Source organism: Somniosus microcephalus, chromosome 9 (genome assembly GCF_052327205.1).
Source record: "Somniosus microcephalus isolate GS21.2 chromosome 9, FLI_Smic_1.0, whole genome shotgun sequence".
NCBI classification, from domain to species: domain Eukaryota; kingdom Metazoa; phylum Chordata; class Chondrichthyes; order Squaliformes; family Somniosidae; genus Somniosus; species Somniosus microcephalus.
Window position 1 is genome coordinate 233,655,723 of NC_140995.1, and position 14,886 is coordinate 233,670,608.

The window sequence follows — 14,886 nt, forward strand, 5'->3', positions numbered from 1 at the left end:
GTCTGCAAGTGGCCATCCTCAGTTCTTTCCAATTTACTGGGTGCAACAGCATTAAGAAAAGAATATCGCCTTCCCCAAAATATTCACCCTCAACTTACTTTTGTTCCCCCAGTAGACCCTCAGAAATTGTTGAGCTCTCCTATGTCAGTTCCCATTTCTCTCATTATAAAGAACCTGATGCAAAGATCTGTTCCAGTGGTGTGCTAGCAGGCCAGTCATCATAAATTCACAATGCTGCACTGATAATAATATCCTTCTTGGTTTGGGATGACATTCCTACCATCCCACTGTAATGATCGAGTCATCTATGGCTTGCTGGTCACCGGGAGCAGAACTGGACCTGGGGTCTGAATATAACGAGAGCAAGGTATAGGAATGACCCACCAAGTACATGCTATGTGGCTAGGAGACCCTACATGGCAGGGCTCCATCACAAGAAAAACCCGACAAGCCAAAAGGAAAGGGTTTTATGAAAAGAGTACTTTAGATTGAAAACTGTCACCTCCGGCATTACTGCTGCCCATTAAAGGGGGCTGTATAAATTGAAAGCCACGATTCTCATCTGGAAGTAACGGTGAAAGAAGGGGCACTGGCCACTCAGTCACTGCAGTTAGAGAGAATTCACACATAAATTTACCAATGTTTTCTCTCAAATGTCTGGCAGAAAGAAGCAGCAGGGACGCACTCTATTCTGAGAACAGCAGATCAGTTATCTTAACAAGCTGACAAGCAAGTGAGAAGCCCCATCACCCACAAAGTGAAAAGGAAGAACCCGACTAACAGCAAAAATGTGTGTACTCGTGTACACACAAGGAACCAAATGTATCAGCCTGGTTGGCACAGGAGGGACAGGGCAGGACTGCCGTATTAAGACTGCCTCAAATTATGGGTAAGAGATTCAGAATCAGATATCCTACATGAAGTGTCATTTGAAGAGTGACAGTAAAACCACATTCGAAATGTAGAACCATTTTGACGCTGCCTGAATCGCGTTGAAATTGCAAAGAACATTCCTCTTGAGGAAGAAAACCACTGTTAACCTGTACATGCCTGTGTGGTAAACCACTGTTAACCCTGTACAAGTCCAGGCATGTCTCAGCCCCTGGCTCCACCCCTAAGCCCGGGTATAAAGGTGACTCACCACTCTTCCCCCGAGAGCTCTTAGGATGGATTCACTAGCAGAGGCATGCTCTAGTTCTTAGTCAATAAAAGCCTACTTCATTTAAGTCCATCTCGTAGTCTTTGGTATTGTTGATAGCGCATCAATTTTATTGACTAATTTTCAACATGGAGCAAATCTTGAAGCCGGAATGTTTAGACCTGGATCCTCAAGCAGCAGATGCAGCCAATAACTTTGAACACTGGCTGAGCTGTTTCGAAGCCTTCCTGGAGGCCTCCAGCACTACCGTCACTACAGATGACGCGAAACGGCTTGTCTTGAACTCACGGGTGAGCCACCGAGTCTACTCGATCATCCGAGACGCCACTACTTACGCGGCCGCCATCGCGACGCTAAAGGAACAATACGTGAGGCCTGTTAACGAGGTCTACGCCAGACACCTCCTGGCTACCCGAAAACAGCGCCACGGGGAATCGGGCACTGAATATTTACTGACACTGAGAGTCCTCGGCCGGGACTGTAATTGCAAAGCGGTGACGGCCAAGGAATGCACGGAAGACCTGATCCGAGACGCCTAAGTAGCCGGCATCAGGTCCAACTATACTCGGCAGAGGCTGCTGGAACAGAGGGGGCTCGACCTGCGGAAGACGGTGGCCCTCGCTAACTCGTTAGACGTGGCCCTCCAGAACATGGACGCCTACCCCCCTGACCGGATGGCCACGTGGATGCCACGGGAGCAGCCATCTTGGGACCCGGTAAGGCCACAAGCCGCCAGCAGCCCAACTACAGCTGCAATGACCAGAGGCCAGAAATGCTACTTCTGCGGCCAGGCCAAGCACCCAAGACAGCAATGCCCAGCAAAGGACGCGACCTGCTCCAAATGCGGCAAGAAAGGTCACTACGCGAGAGTATGCAAGGCGAAATCGACCCCCAATTCCAGCAGCGCCGCGTGTAAACCGTACAGGCCGCCATTTTGGACCCCACCAACCACGTGTGAGCCGTGCGGGCCGCCATTTTGGACACCACCAGCCGAGGGGGAGCCGCCATCTTGGACACCATCTCGGGACCAGGCCCTCGGCGTGGGCGAATACTACAGCGACCCACCGACCTCGACGATGGCCTCCATCACCCTGGACCAATCTAGGCCCCATCAACTAGCCAGGTCCATGATGAACGTAAAGGTAAATGGCCATGCCACAAATTGCCTTTTCGACTGCGGAAGCACGGAGAGCTTCATCCACCCCGACACGGTGCAACGCTACTCCCTATCAGTTATGCGCACACGCCACCAGGTCTTTATGGCCTCAAAGTCCCATACGGCGGACGTCGGCGGCTACTGTGTAGCGACTCTGACAGTGAACGGCGTGGAGTACAGAGTGTTTAAATTCCTCGTCCTGCCACAGCTCTGCGCTCCCGTACTGCTAGGATTAGACTTCCAGTGCCATCTGGAGAGCGTCACGATGGCATATGGCGGGCCCCTGCCCCCACTTACAGTCTGCAGCCAGCAGAATTTAAACACGGCGCCGCGCAAAGTATGCAGCCTGTCCACCCTGAAGGTCAAACCCCCCCCGTTGTTCGCTAACCTCGCCAAAGACTGCAAGCCAATTGTTACTAAAAGCAGGCGGTACAGTGCCGGGGATAGGAGCTTTATTAAATCAGAAGTACAAAGACTCCTGAGGGAAGGGATTATCGAGGGCAGCACCAGCCCATGGCGAGCCCAAGTGGTGGTAGTAAAGACCGGCGAAAAACAGCGCCTGGTTATTGATTACAGCCAGACGATCAATCGATACACGCAATTAGACGCATACCCACTTCCCCGCATATCTGACATGGTCAACCAGATAGCACAATACCGGGTATTCTCGACGATTGATCTGAAGTCGGCATACCACCAGCTCCCCATCAGGCCTGAGGACTGCCAGTACACGGCCTTCGAGGCTGACGGTCGCCTCTACCACTTCCTCCGAGTCCCCTTCGGCGTCACCAACGGGGTCTCGGTCTTCCAAAGGGAGATGGACCGGATGGTTGACCGGAACGCGCTGCAGGCCACCTTCCCCTATCTAGACAACGTCACCATCTGCGGCCATGACCGGCAGGACCACGACGCCAACCTAGAAAAATTCCTCCGTACGGCCCAACGGCTGAATCTGACATACAACAGAGAAAAATGTATGTTCCGCACCGCGCGCCTCGCTATTCTTGGCTGCGTGGTGGAAAACGGAGTCATCGGCCCCGACCCCGACCGAATGCGCCCCCTCCTGGAACTACCCCTCCCCCACTGCCTAAAAGCCTTGAAGAGATGCCTAGGGTTCTTCTCTTACTACGCCCAGTGGGTGCCCAACTATGCGGACAAAGCCCGGCCCCTCATCAAGTCAACCTCCTTCCCCCTGACGGCAGAGGCCCGTGCGGCCTTCACCCTCATAAAAGAGGACATTGTGAAGGCCACAATGCACGCAGTGGATGAGTCCATCCCTTTCCAAGTGGAGAGCGATGCATCCGACTTCGCCCTAGCCGCAACCCTTAACCAGGCGGGGAGACCCGTGGCCTTCTTTTCACGGACCCTCCAGGGCCCCGAAATTCGACACTCCTCAGTCGAGAAGGAGGCCCAGGCGATAGTGGAGGCTGTACGGCACTGGAGACATTACCTGGCCGGTAAACGTTTCACCCTGCTCACTGACCAACGGTCAGTAGCATTTATGTTTAACAACAGACAAAGGGGGAAAATCAAAAATGATGAAGATATTGCGGTGGAGGATCGAGTTATCCACCTACAACTACGATATCTTATACCGGCCCAGGAAACTTAATGAGCCCCCAGACGCCCTATCCCGTGGGACATGTGCCAACGCACAAGTCGATAGGCTACGGACCCTCTACAATGATCTCTGCCACCCGGGGGTCACCAGGTTCTTCCACTTTATTAAAGCTCGCAACCTGCCTTACTCCACCGAGGAGGTCAGGACTATGACCAGGAACTGCCAGGTCTGCGCCGAATGCAAACCGCATTTTTATAGGCCAGACAGGGCACACCTGATTAAAGCCACCCGCCCCTTCGAACGTCTCAGCTTCGATTTCAAGGGGCCCCTTCCCTCCTCTGACCGCAACACGTACTTCCTCAATATTATTGACGAGTACTCCCGTTTCCCCTTCGCCATCCCCTGCCCGGACATGACCAGCGCCACAATCATCAGGTGCCTCCACGACCTGTTCACCATATTCGGCTTCCCCAATTACATCCACAGCGACAGGGGCTCGTCGTTCATGAGCGACGAGCTGCGCCAGTACCTGCTCGAGAAGGGCATAGCCACGAGCAGGACTACCAGCTACAACCCCCGGGGTAACGGACAGGTAGAGAGGGAGAACGCAACGGTGTGGAAGACCGCCATGCTCGCCCTAAAATCCAAGGGCCTCCCAATCTCCCGCTGGCAAGATGTCCTCCCCGATGCGCTCTACTCCATACGATCACTGCTCTGTACTGCCACAAACGCCACCCCTCACGAGAAGATGTTCGTCTTCCCCAGGAAATCCACCTCGGGGACATCACTACCGCCATGGCTGACGTCTCCGGGACCCGTCCTGCTCAGGAAACACGTGAGGAGCCATAAGACGGACCCCCTGGTCGAAAAGGTTCACCTCCTCCACGCCAACCCACAGTACGCCTGCGTGGCGTATCCTGACGGGCGGGAGGACACAGTCGCAATTCGAGACCTCGCACCCTCAGGTACCACCCGAAACACCATCGATCACCATCCACTACCTCCACCCACCACCACTACCCACGACGCACCACCGGGGTGTCTACCACGAACTGACGACATGCCGGTGCCATCCCTACCCCGAGAGGACGACACGCCAGTGCTCCGTCCCATGCGAGAAGCGGCTGCGGGCAAAGAACCGCCGCAACCGGCACCACGAAGATCATTACGGCAGACAAGACCCCCGGAGAGACTTTTGTATACGAACTTTTGAAACATTTCACCCCGCCGGACTCTTTTTCAAACGAGGGGTGAATGTGGTAAACCACTGTTAACCTGTACATGCCTGTGTGGTAAACCACTGTTAACCCTGTACAAGTCCAGGCATGTCTCAGCCCCTGGCTTCACCCCTAAGCCCGGGTATAAAGGTGACTCACCACTCTTCCCCCGAGAGCTCTTAGGATGGATTCACTAGCAGAGGCATGCTCTAGTTCGTAGTCAATAAAAGCCTACTTCATTTAAGTCCATCTCGTAGTCTTTGGTATTGTTGATAGCGCATCAATCCCATACATCAATCCCATCAATCCCATCCATCAATCCCATACAATCTGGAGAGGTCATCAATTATCTGGTATAACATGAAATTATTCAGAAGGAGCACTGAGGATTCTCAATGTGTTGAGCCCACATTTAGGTAAATTGCGAGACCCTGCTTATCCATGTGGACATGACCATGAAATACAAGAGTCATAATATAGTTGACGGATGAGCTTTGATGGTCCAAATGACCTTTCCCTATCCCTCCTGTATGGTATGCATCAGTAGCCTTTATAGAGAATGAAAACTATCCCTGGTATTTAGAAAACTGTCCAATCTGCTTTTACATTTTGTGCTTGTTTAATTTGTATTGCAGGAGATTTTTTCTCGGTCCACATTTGTATTTCCTGCATTTACAGAGCTAAAATAAAGGCTCATAAATCTCTATGGCTGAATGAAAACACCAAATGGAGGAGCACCCTTTAGATACCAAGTGTGTCTAAGTGCTAGAATTGAATGAGGGCATATTAATCATATTTAAATGGCAATAAATATTAAGGGCTAAAAATTGGAGTAGCGCCCCAACCTCCCCGGCTGCAGGTACGCCCCCCTGACCCTGTCGGACATAGCGTCCGGCTGTAAATCAGGGGGCGCGCCCGAAGATCGTGGCCAGGGCGTGAGCGGAGCGCTGCACACGCGAATGATGTCATCGCCAGCGGCGCCACGCCACCACTAACTTCCCGCTGAATTTTGCGGGAGGCGTGGGCAGTGCCGTGCCCAGGCGCTAGTTGTGTTGCATCCCGTTAGCGCCCTCTTAAGGCGCTAATGGGAGGCGCAACCAACTGAATTTTTCCCCTTAAGTATTTGAATCACTCGGATCTAATCTTTTACGAAGTTAAATTTAACACTGGAATTTTTTGGAGGCAATTATTTTTATTAATTAAAATTGAATTGAACATGGCAGTAAAAAAACTACTTTTGGACCATAGCTGCAAAATATTTCATGAATACTCAGTATCCAGTGTCGCATTAAATGTCACTGTGGAGTTGCCGCAGAAGCATTCACCATGCGTCTTGTGCAAGGATAGAGGTTTGAGTTCTGCTCAGCTCCTGATCTCAGTTGTTTTCAGTGGGAGACACCAAGCAGAGGCAGCTAGGCCTCCTTACAGGAAATAGGGGAGGCGGGGGGAGGAAGAGTGAAGAGTCTGTTGTACCTTTTGGTATTGACTTTAGGGGGAGCATTGCGCATCCACTCTCAGCTATAGGAAAACTAATTCTGAAGTTTATCATTGATATTTCAGAGATCAATATTCGGGCCTTACTCCTCTATCTAATTTGCCAGTCAATGAAAGGACCAGTAATTGCACTGATTAGTGGCTATGGGTTTCAACGGCCACAGCAACACACCAAAGCAGGCAGATAAGTCACAGGAGCTGCAGCACGGAGAAATAATGCTGCTTTTAGACTGCTCTAGTGCTGTCGCCTCCCAACAACATAGGTCCAATGCAGGCTACACCACCACATGCATACCCTTGCCAAATTCTCTATGACCAAAAGATGGTTTCACCAGCCACTGGCCTTAGTGAGTGTACGGATAACCGTAGCTGTCGTAAAGACAGCGGGGTTTGATTGACAGCTGGTTGACAGCTGACGTCATATCCGGGGGCGGGATCCGACGCCATCTTGGCCATGCTTGAAGTACTGTACTACGAGACAGAGAGTCAGGACTGAATAAATGGCACTCCACTACACGGTGGCATAGTGGTTAGCACTGTTGCCTCACAGCGCCAGGGACCCGCGTTCGAATCCGGCCTCGGGTGACTGTGTGTGTGGAGTTTGCACATTCTCCCCGTGTTTGCGTGGGTTTTCTCCGGGTGCTCCGGTTTCCTCCCACAGTCCAAAGATATGCAGGTTAGGTTGATTGGCTATGATAAATTGACCCTTAGTGTTAGGGGGATTAAATACGTGGGGTTACGGGGATAGGGTGGGATATGTGTTGGTGTAGGGGTTACGGGGATCGGGTGGGATATGTGTCGGTGCAGGCTCGATGGGCCGAAATGGCCTCTATCTGCACTGTGGGGTTTCTGTGATTCTGTGAACTGCTTGGGAGACTCGTAATTACGTTATTAAGATAACATTACATGGTACCAGGATTTATAGAACTCACGATAAGGACATACTACAACAATGGAAGGAATAAAACCTCCGGCTAGCCTGCAACTAGAAGGAAATGTTGATGAAAATTGGCGTGTCTTCAAGCAACGCTTTCTTCTCTACCTCACAGCGATTGACGCTTCGACTAGCGCTGGAACACGTAAAGTAGCTTTGTTGCTAACAGTGGCTGGCTCGCAGGCAATCAAGCTGTTTAATACATTTACGTTTGCAGCCAAAGATAATAAAAATGATCTGGACAAGATGATAGAACAGTTCGACGAATACTGCACTCCAAAAAAGAATGAAACGTATGAGAGATTCATGTTTCGCTCCCGCGTGCAAAAGCAAGGAGAATCCTTTGATGTTTTTTTGACGGACTTGAAAATAAAAGCACAAACATGCAACTTTAGAGACCTGAAGAAATCGATGATACGCGATCAAGTCGTTTTTGGAATACTCGACAAGAAGGTGAGGGAGAGAATGCTTAGAGACAATGACCTAAATTTGGATGCAGCAGTGAAAATATGTCATGCTAATGAACTCTCAGCCATACACACGAAAACTTTCGAAGGGAGCAGCACAGCAGCGGGCGGGAGCGCACTGGGGCTGAAAAACCTGCCGGTGGATGTGGTACACAAAAGGGCCCACGGAGTTCAAGACGATGGCGCCTTACAAATGCAGACGGTGCGGTAATAAACACGTAGCCAGACAGTGTCCTGCTTATGGGAAGAACTGTGCAAAATGTAAAGGCAGGGATCACTTTGCCAAGATGTGTTTTTGGGAAGAGAAAACTGAAGGTAAAAAGACAGTGCATGCTATTGAGACTGAAGAGACAGGAGCAGAGACTTTGTTTGTTGGAATGGTGCAAAATGAGTCAAAACAGGGCAAAAATGCTAATGAGTGCACTCTGTAGGACCAAAGACTGAAGTTTAGATAGCTCCCTTGCTGGTAAATGGCACCATTGTTCCCTTTAAGCGAGATACAGGTGCTAAGGCAAACCTCATAAGTTGGAGTGATGCACGGAATCTCAAAGTACGACCTAAAATACTGAACAAGACAGTGTCTTTGAAGGCATACAATGGACAAAGCATTGAAACAAAAGGAACAAAATCACATTCACCCTTTGACCTATGTTATAGTGCCTGAAGGACATGAGTCACTGTTGGGGGATAAGGCCTGTGTGGATTTGAGCTTGGTAAAACGAGTCTATACTATCAATGAACTGAACTGTGTGCAGAGTGGCCCCCAAGATAGTACAAATCTGACTCATGAGACTATAGCACACAAATATGCAGATGTATTTCAGGTTTTTGGAGCACTGCCCTTTACATACTCCATCAAACTGAGAGAGGATGCACAGCCTGTGATTCACACACCCAGGAGAGTTCCAGTGGCTCTCCGTGAAAAACTGAGGAAAGAGCTAGACCGCTTGGAGGGACTAGCTGTCATAAAGAAGATTGAGGAACCGACTGACTGGGTAAATTCCATGGTCTGCGTCAATTCAAAGAAAACTGATAAATTGCATGTCTGCATGGATCCCAAGGACCTTAACGCCAATATCAAAAGAGAGCACTACCAAATTCCAAAGAGAGAGGAAATAGTCAGCAAAATGACAGAAGCGAAAGTCTTCTCCAAGATGGACGCCTCGCATGGTTTCTGGCAGTTGAAACTTGATGAAGAAAGTGCTAAGCTGTGCACTTTTAACACCCCGTTTGGTCGATACTCCTACCAGCGTCTGCCCTTTGGTATTAGCTCCGGCCCAGAAATCTTTCACAGAGCAATGGAGCAAATCATCGAGGGCCTGGAGAGAGTGCGGGTGTACGTGGATGATCTGGTAGTATGGGGCTCCACTCAAGGGGAGCACGGCACCAGACTGGAGAAAACACTTCAGAGAATACAGCAGTATGGACTCAAACTAAATAAAGACAAAATGTCAGTTCAGTGTCAATGAAATCACATTCCTCGGAGACAAGATCTCTACAGAGGGGATTCAGCCAGACAAGTCAAAGGTAAAGGCTATACATGACATGGAGAAACCAAAGGACAAGAAAGGGGTTCAGCGGGCCCTTGGCATGGTTAACTATTTAGGAAAATTCATTCCAAATCTAGCAGTGAAAACTGTTCATCTGAGAAAACTGCTGCACCAAGAGACAGAGTTCCAATGGGGACATGAACATGAGAGAATGGAAGGGGCTGCTACACATTCTAGCAAGTGAACCCCTACTGAAGTTCTTCTGCCCTAAAAAGGGGACAAAAGTGTCCACAGATGCCTCTAAGAATGGATTAGGGGCTGTCCTTCTACAGGAAGATGAAGGAGAATGGCGACCAATGGCGTATGCGTCACGCTCCATGATGGCTACAGAGTGCCGGTACGCGCAAATCGAGAAGGAGTGCCTTGGCTTGGCATTTGGGTGTGAAAAATTTCATACCTACATCTATGGTCATCCCAAGGTTATCCTAGAAACGGACCATAAGCCACTGCTAGGGATCGCAAAGAAGAATCTGTGTGACATGTCACCACGGATACAACGCCTAATGATGAGACTTCAACGTTACGATTTTGAGCTAACATATTATGTGCCAGGGACACAAATGTTCATTGCAGACACACTATCCAGGGCTGCGCCTTATGCCACACAAAACAGTGAATCAGAAGACAATGTGGCTCTTCATGTGGATATGGTCTACGCAGCATTGCCCGCCACACAGGAACAACTATCAGTGATAGTCACTGAGACATCAAAGGACCCAGTCCTGAGTAAAGTAATGAGAAATCTTCAAGAGGGCTGGAAGAAAGGGTTGTAGTGTCCGTGTGTAGATAAAGACACTGAAGACAGGAGTTGGTTCATAGGTATTTACTAAGCAAGTCTGGGGGGGGTTTCTAAAGGATATACACAATACACAGGCTTATATAGCCCAAGTGGCAATTACCGGCATTACGCACACCTGGGGCTCTTAAAGGCACATACACCACAATTCCTCCCCTTCTAGCTAACTAGTACATCATATTTTAAGTAATTATTAATTACATGTTATATGCAAAATAATATACATTGCTGTATTAATTAATTATAAGTTAGTCTCTCAGGAGGCTTCCTGACTCGGTCCGGATAACGCCTCGGGGGTGTAGTAGTTTCTGGTGGTGTAGTAGGTTCTTCTGGCAAGGCTGATTCGGCTTGAAGGCCAGTGTCGGGTTCATTGGGCTCCAGTATCACTGGATCGGAGGTAGATATGGGTATCTCTACTTCATCGTTAGATGTATAGAGTGGTGGTGTAGGTTGTCCCTTTTCGGATGACTTGATGATTTGGTCAGCATGGCGCCTTATTATGCTGTCTCCGATGTCCACGGTATACATCAGTGGTCCTAATCGTGTGCAGATAGTTCCAGGCTGCCATTTCTCGGTACGGTAGTCCCGGGCCAAAACCGGTTGGCCTATCTGGAAGGCCCTAGTTGGCCTTTCATTCATGCCCTGAAACTGCCGGTTCTCCACGTCCCTTCGGATGTTGGGCTTGACCAAATCCAGCCGGCATCTTAGGTTTCTATTGTAGAACATCATGGCGGGAGTTTGGTTAGTAACCATATGCGTTGCATTCCTATATGCAAATAAGAAGTTATCCACCTTGTGCTGAAGTTTTATGTCTTCATTACCCATGGCCTTGATGGCCTTCTTGAAGGTCTGGACAAACCTTTCAGCCAATCCATTGGTGGCGGGATGGTATGGGGCAGACGTGTAGTGCTTTACCCCATTGTTCTTTAAGAACTTTCTGAATTCTTCGGACACAAATTGCGGTCCATTATCAGGACATATCTGCTCCGGCAGCCCATTCCTGGCAAATATGGTCCTTAATACTGTGATGGTTTTTTCCGTGGTGGTGGAGGACATCTTTATTACCTCCGGCCACTTGGAGTGTGCATCAACTGCGATTAAGAACATTGAGTCCATAAATGGACCAGCAAAGTCGATGTGCACCCTTTGCCAGGGAGATGAGGGCCACTCCCATGGATGTAGAGGGGCCTGTGGCGGAGCATTTTGGACCTTCTGGCATCCTAGGCAGCTCTTGGTCATGTCTTCGATGTCTCCATCGATACCTGGCCACCATACAAACGCCCTAGCTAGGTTCTTCATTTTCACTCCACCCAGATGCCCCTCGTGAAGCTTCTTTAGCACTTTATCCTGGAGTTTGGGTGGAATCACCACTCTGGATCCACACATCAAGGTTCCTCGGCACACTGACAGCTGTTCTCTTCTTTGCCATCCCTTCACTGTTAAATCGTAGACCCGTGAGAGAGTAGGGTCATTTCTTGTCTCCCTTTCAATGGCAGAATTTGTCACCGATAGACATTCCACTATGGTAGAGTGGAATATCTCTACTGGGTCTACTGTAGGTGCCTCTTCTATCGTTGGCAACGGTAGGCGTGATAAACCGTCAGCATTCCCATGCTGTTTTGACCCTTTGTATTCAATGTTGTATTGGTGTGCCCCTAGAAAAAGGGACCACCTCTGTAGTCTTTGTGCCGTCATAATGGGGACACCTTTTTTAGGGTTGAATATGGAGATGAGGGGTTGATGGTCAGTCAGCAAGGTAAATTTTTGTCCGTGTAGGTAATGGTTGAATTTCTTCACTCCCCATACCAGGCTGAGTGCTTCCCTGTCTATCTGGGCATAGTTACGCTCAGCTGAGTTCAATGAGCGTGACGCAAAAGCTATCGGCTGTTCCGAGCCATCAGGGAATCTATGGGACAATACCGCTCCTATGCCGTAAGGGGATGCATCGCACGCCAGTCTGATTGGTAGTGATGGGTTGTAATGAGCCAAAATTTTCTCGGATGTGATTAAGTCTTTACATTTATGGAAGGCACGTTTACAGTCTTTGTTCCATTTCCAAATCACTCCTGTCTGTAGAAGATCATTAAGAGGGTGTAGAATAGTTGATAAGTTCGGTAAAAATTTATGATAGTAATTTATTAATCCCAGGAATGACCTTAATTGTGAAACATTTTCAGGTGCTGGGGCTTTTATAACTGCTTCAATTTTTTCAGATGACTTATGCAACCCTTCCTTATTAATTATGTGGCCACAATATGAAATCTGATTTTGGAAAAATTCGCACTTGGGGCGATTTGCTCGTAGGCCCCGTTCTTTCAGCCTAGTGAGCACCTGCTCCAAATTGGCAAGGTGCTCGTTGTCGTTTTCTCCTGTTATAAGGATGTCGTCTAGGTAGCATTGAGTCCCCGGAATCCCTTGCAGGACTTGCTCCATAGCTCTTTGCCAGATAGCTGGAGCTGATGCTATTCCAAAAACCAGTCGATTGTACTGGTACAGGCCTTTGTGTGTGTTTATCGTGAGATACTTTTTAGAGGTCTCCTCAACCTCCATCCAGTAGATATGCCTGTGCCAAGTCAATTTTTGTGAAACGTTTCCCTCCGGATAGTGAGGCGAAAATATCTTCTATCCTCGGAAGAGGATACTGTACCGTGTGAAGGACCGGGTTTACAGTCACCTTAAAGTCCCCACAGATGCGAATTTTTTTCTGTTCCTCAGAGTTATTTTTCAATGTTTTTTTCATGACTGGAACGATGGGTGTTGCCCATTCACTCCAATCTATTTTGGATAATACGCCTGCCTTTTCCAAATTCTTCAGCTCTGCCTCGACTGCCGGACGTATTGCGTATGGCACCGGTCTTGCCTTAAAAATTTTTGGAATTGCTGTATCTTCCACTTTTATTGAGGCGGTGATGCCTTTCAAGGTTCCTAGTTTCTCTTGAAACACTTCTTTGGCGTTGGCCAAGATGTCTTTTAATCGTTCAGGTATGATGTCATCATTGTTTTTTTCCTTACTGGTCACCGTCAGTGCCTGAATGGAGTGCCAGTCTAAACGTATCTTCCTTATCCATTCACATCCCAACAACGGTGGACCACCATCTTGTAGAATGTATAAATACAACTTTTGTATTTCTTTGCCGTTGTATACCACAGGCACCCTTATTTTTCCTTTGGGGTAGACTTTCTGCCCCGTATATGTTTTTAAGATAATGGATGTGTCTTTTAGAGGTATATGCGAAAATAGCCTCTCGTAATCTCGTCGATTTATTACGGTTAGAGCTGATCCTGTATCTAGCTCCATTTTAACTGGGGACCCTGCTATTGTGAGGGTAACCCAAATGGTTTGGTAATCCTCTTTGGCAAGTACATTGTGTAATTTGAGACAGCTTAGTCTCTTGTTTCCGGAGTCGCTATCGCTATTCTGGTCTTCGGAGCTATTGTCCGTCATCATTTGTACCTTCCTGTACTTTTCTTTATTGATTTTTTGTTTTCTGTCAGTGGATTTATTTTGTCCAGATTGGCATACCCGTGCAATGTGTCCAATCTTACCACATTGCTTGCATGCTTTGCCCTTGAACCAGCAGTCCCTCTGGTTATGGGTGGATCTGCCGCAGCGATAACATCTTCCGAACTCCTGTGTCATTTTATGGGTGCCGAAGTCCTGTGTGGGTTCGAATCCCATCCTCATCGCCACTGTAGTGTCCGTGTGTAGATAAAGACACTGAAGACAGGAGTTGGTTCATAGGTATTTACTAAGCAAGTCTGGGGGGGGGTTTCTAAAGGATATACACAATACACAGGCTTATATAGCCCAAGTGGCAATTACCGGCATTACGCACACCTGGGGCTCTTAAAGGCACATACACCATAATTGCTCTTAAAGGCACATACACCACAATTGTCATGTAAACAATATTATCACATTAGTCTGAGCTCTCTGTGGTCAATGGACTACTGCTTAAGTGTGACAGGATAGTAGTGCCCACCTCTATGCGACGAGAAATGCTCAACAGGATACATGAAGGGCACCTGGGTGCAGAAAAGTCAAAAAGGAGAGCACGTGAGGCACTCTACTGGCCAAACATGAACTCTGATATTGACCAGTTGATCAACGAGTGTGCTACATGTCAGGAGTATCACTACAAGCAAACAAAAGAGCCCCTCATTACCACAGAGCTCCCATCACAACCTTGGGAAAAGGTCGGAACTGATATTTCACGATGAAGGAAAAGACTATTTGTTAGTTATTGATTATTATTCCAATTATCCAGAGATGGCTCTCTTGTCCAGTACCACATCAAGAGCTGTGATAACTCACCCGAAGTCAATCTTTGCCAGGCAGGGCATCCCTCTAACCCTGGTCTCTGATAATGGTCCTCCCTATGCCAGTCATTTGCTTCAGAGTATGAGTTTAATCATGTAACCTCCAGTCCGCTCTATCCTCAGGCTAATGGAAAAGCGGAGAAGGGGGTACAGATTGTGAAAAGACTATTAAAGAAAGCAGCACACAGCAACACTGACCCATATCTGGCCCTGATGTCGTACAGGGTGGGCC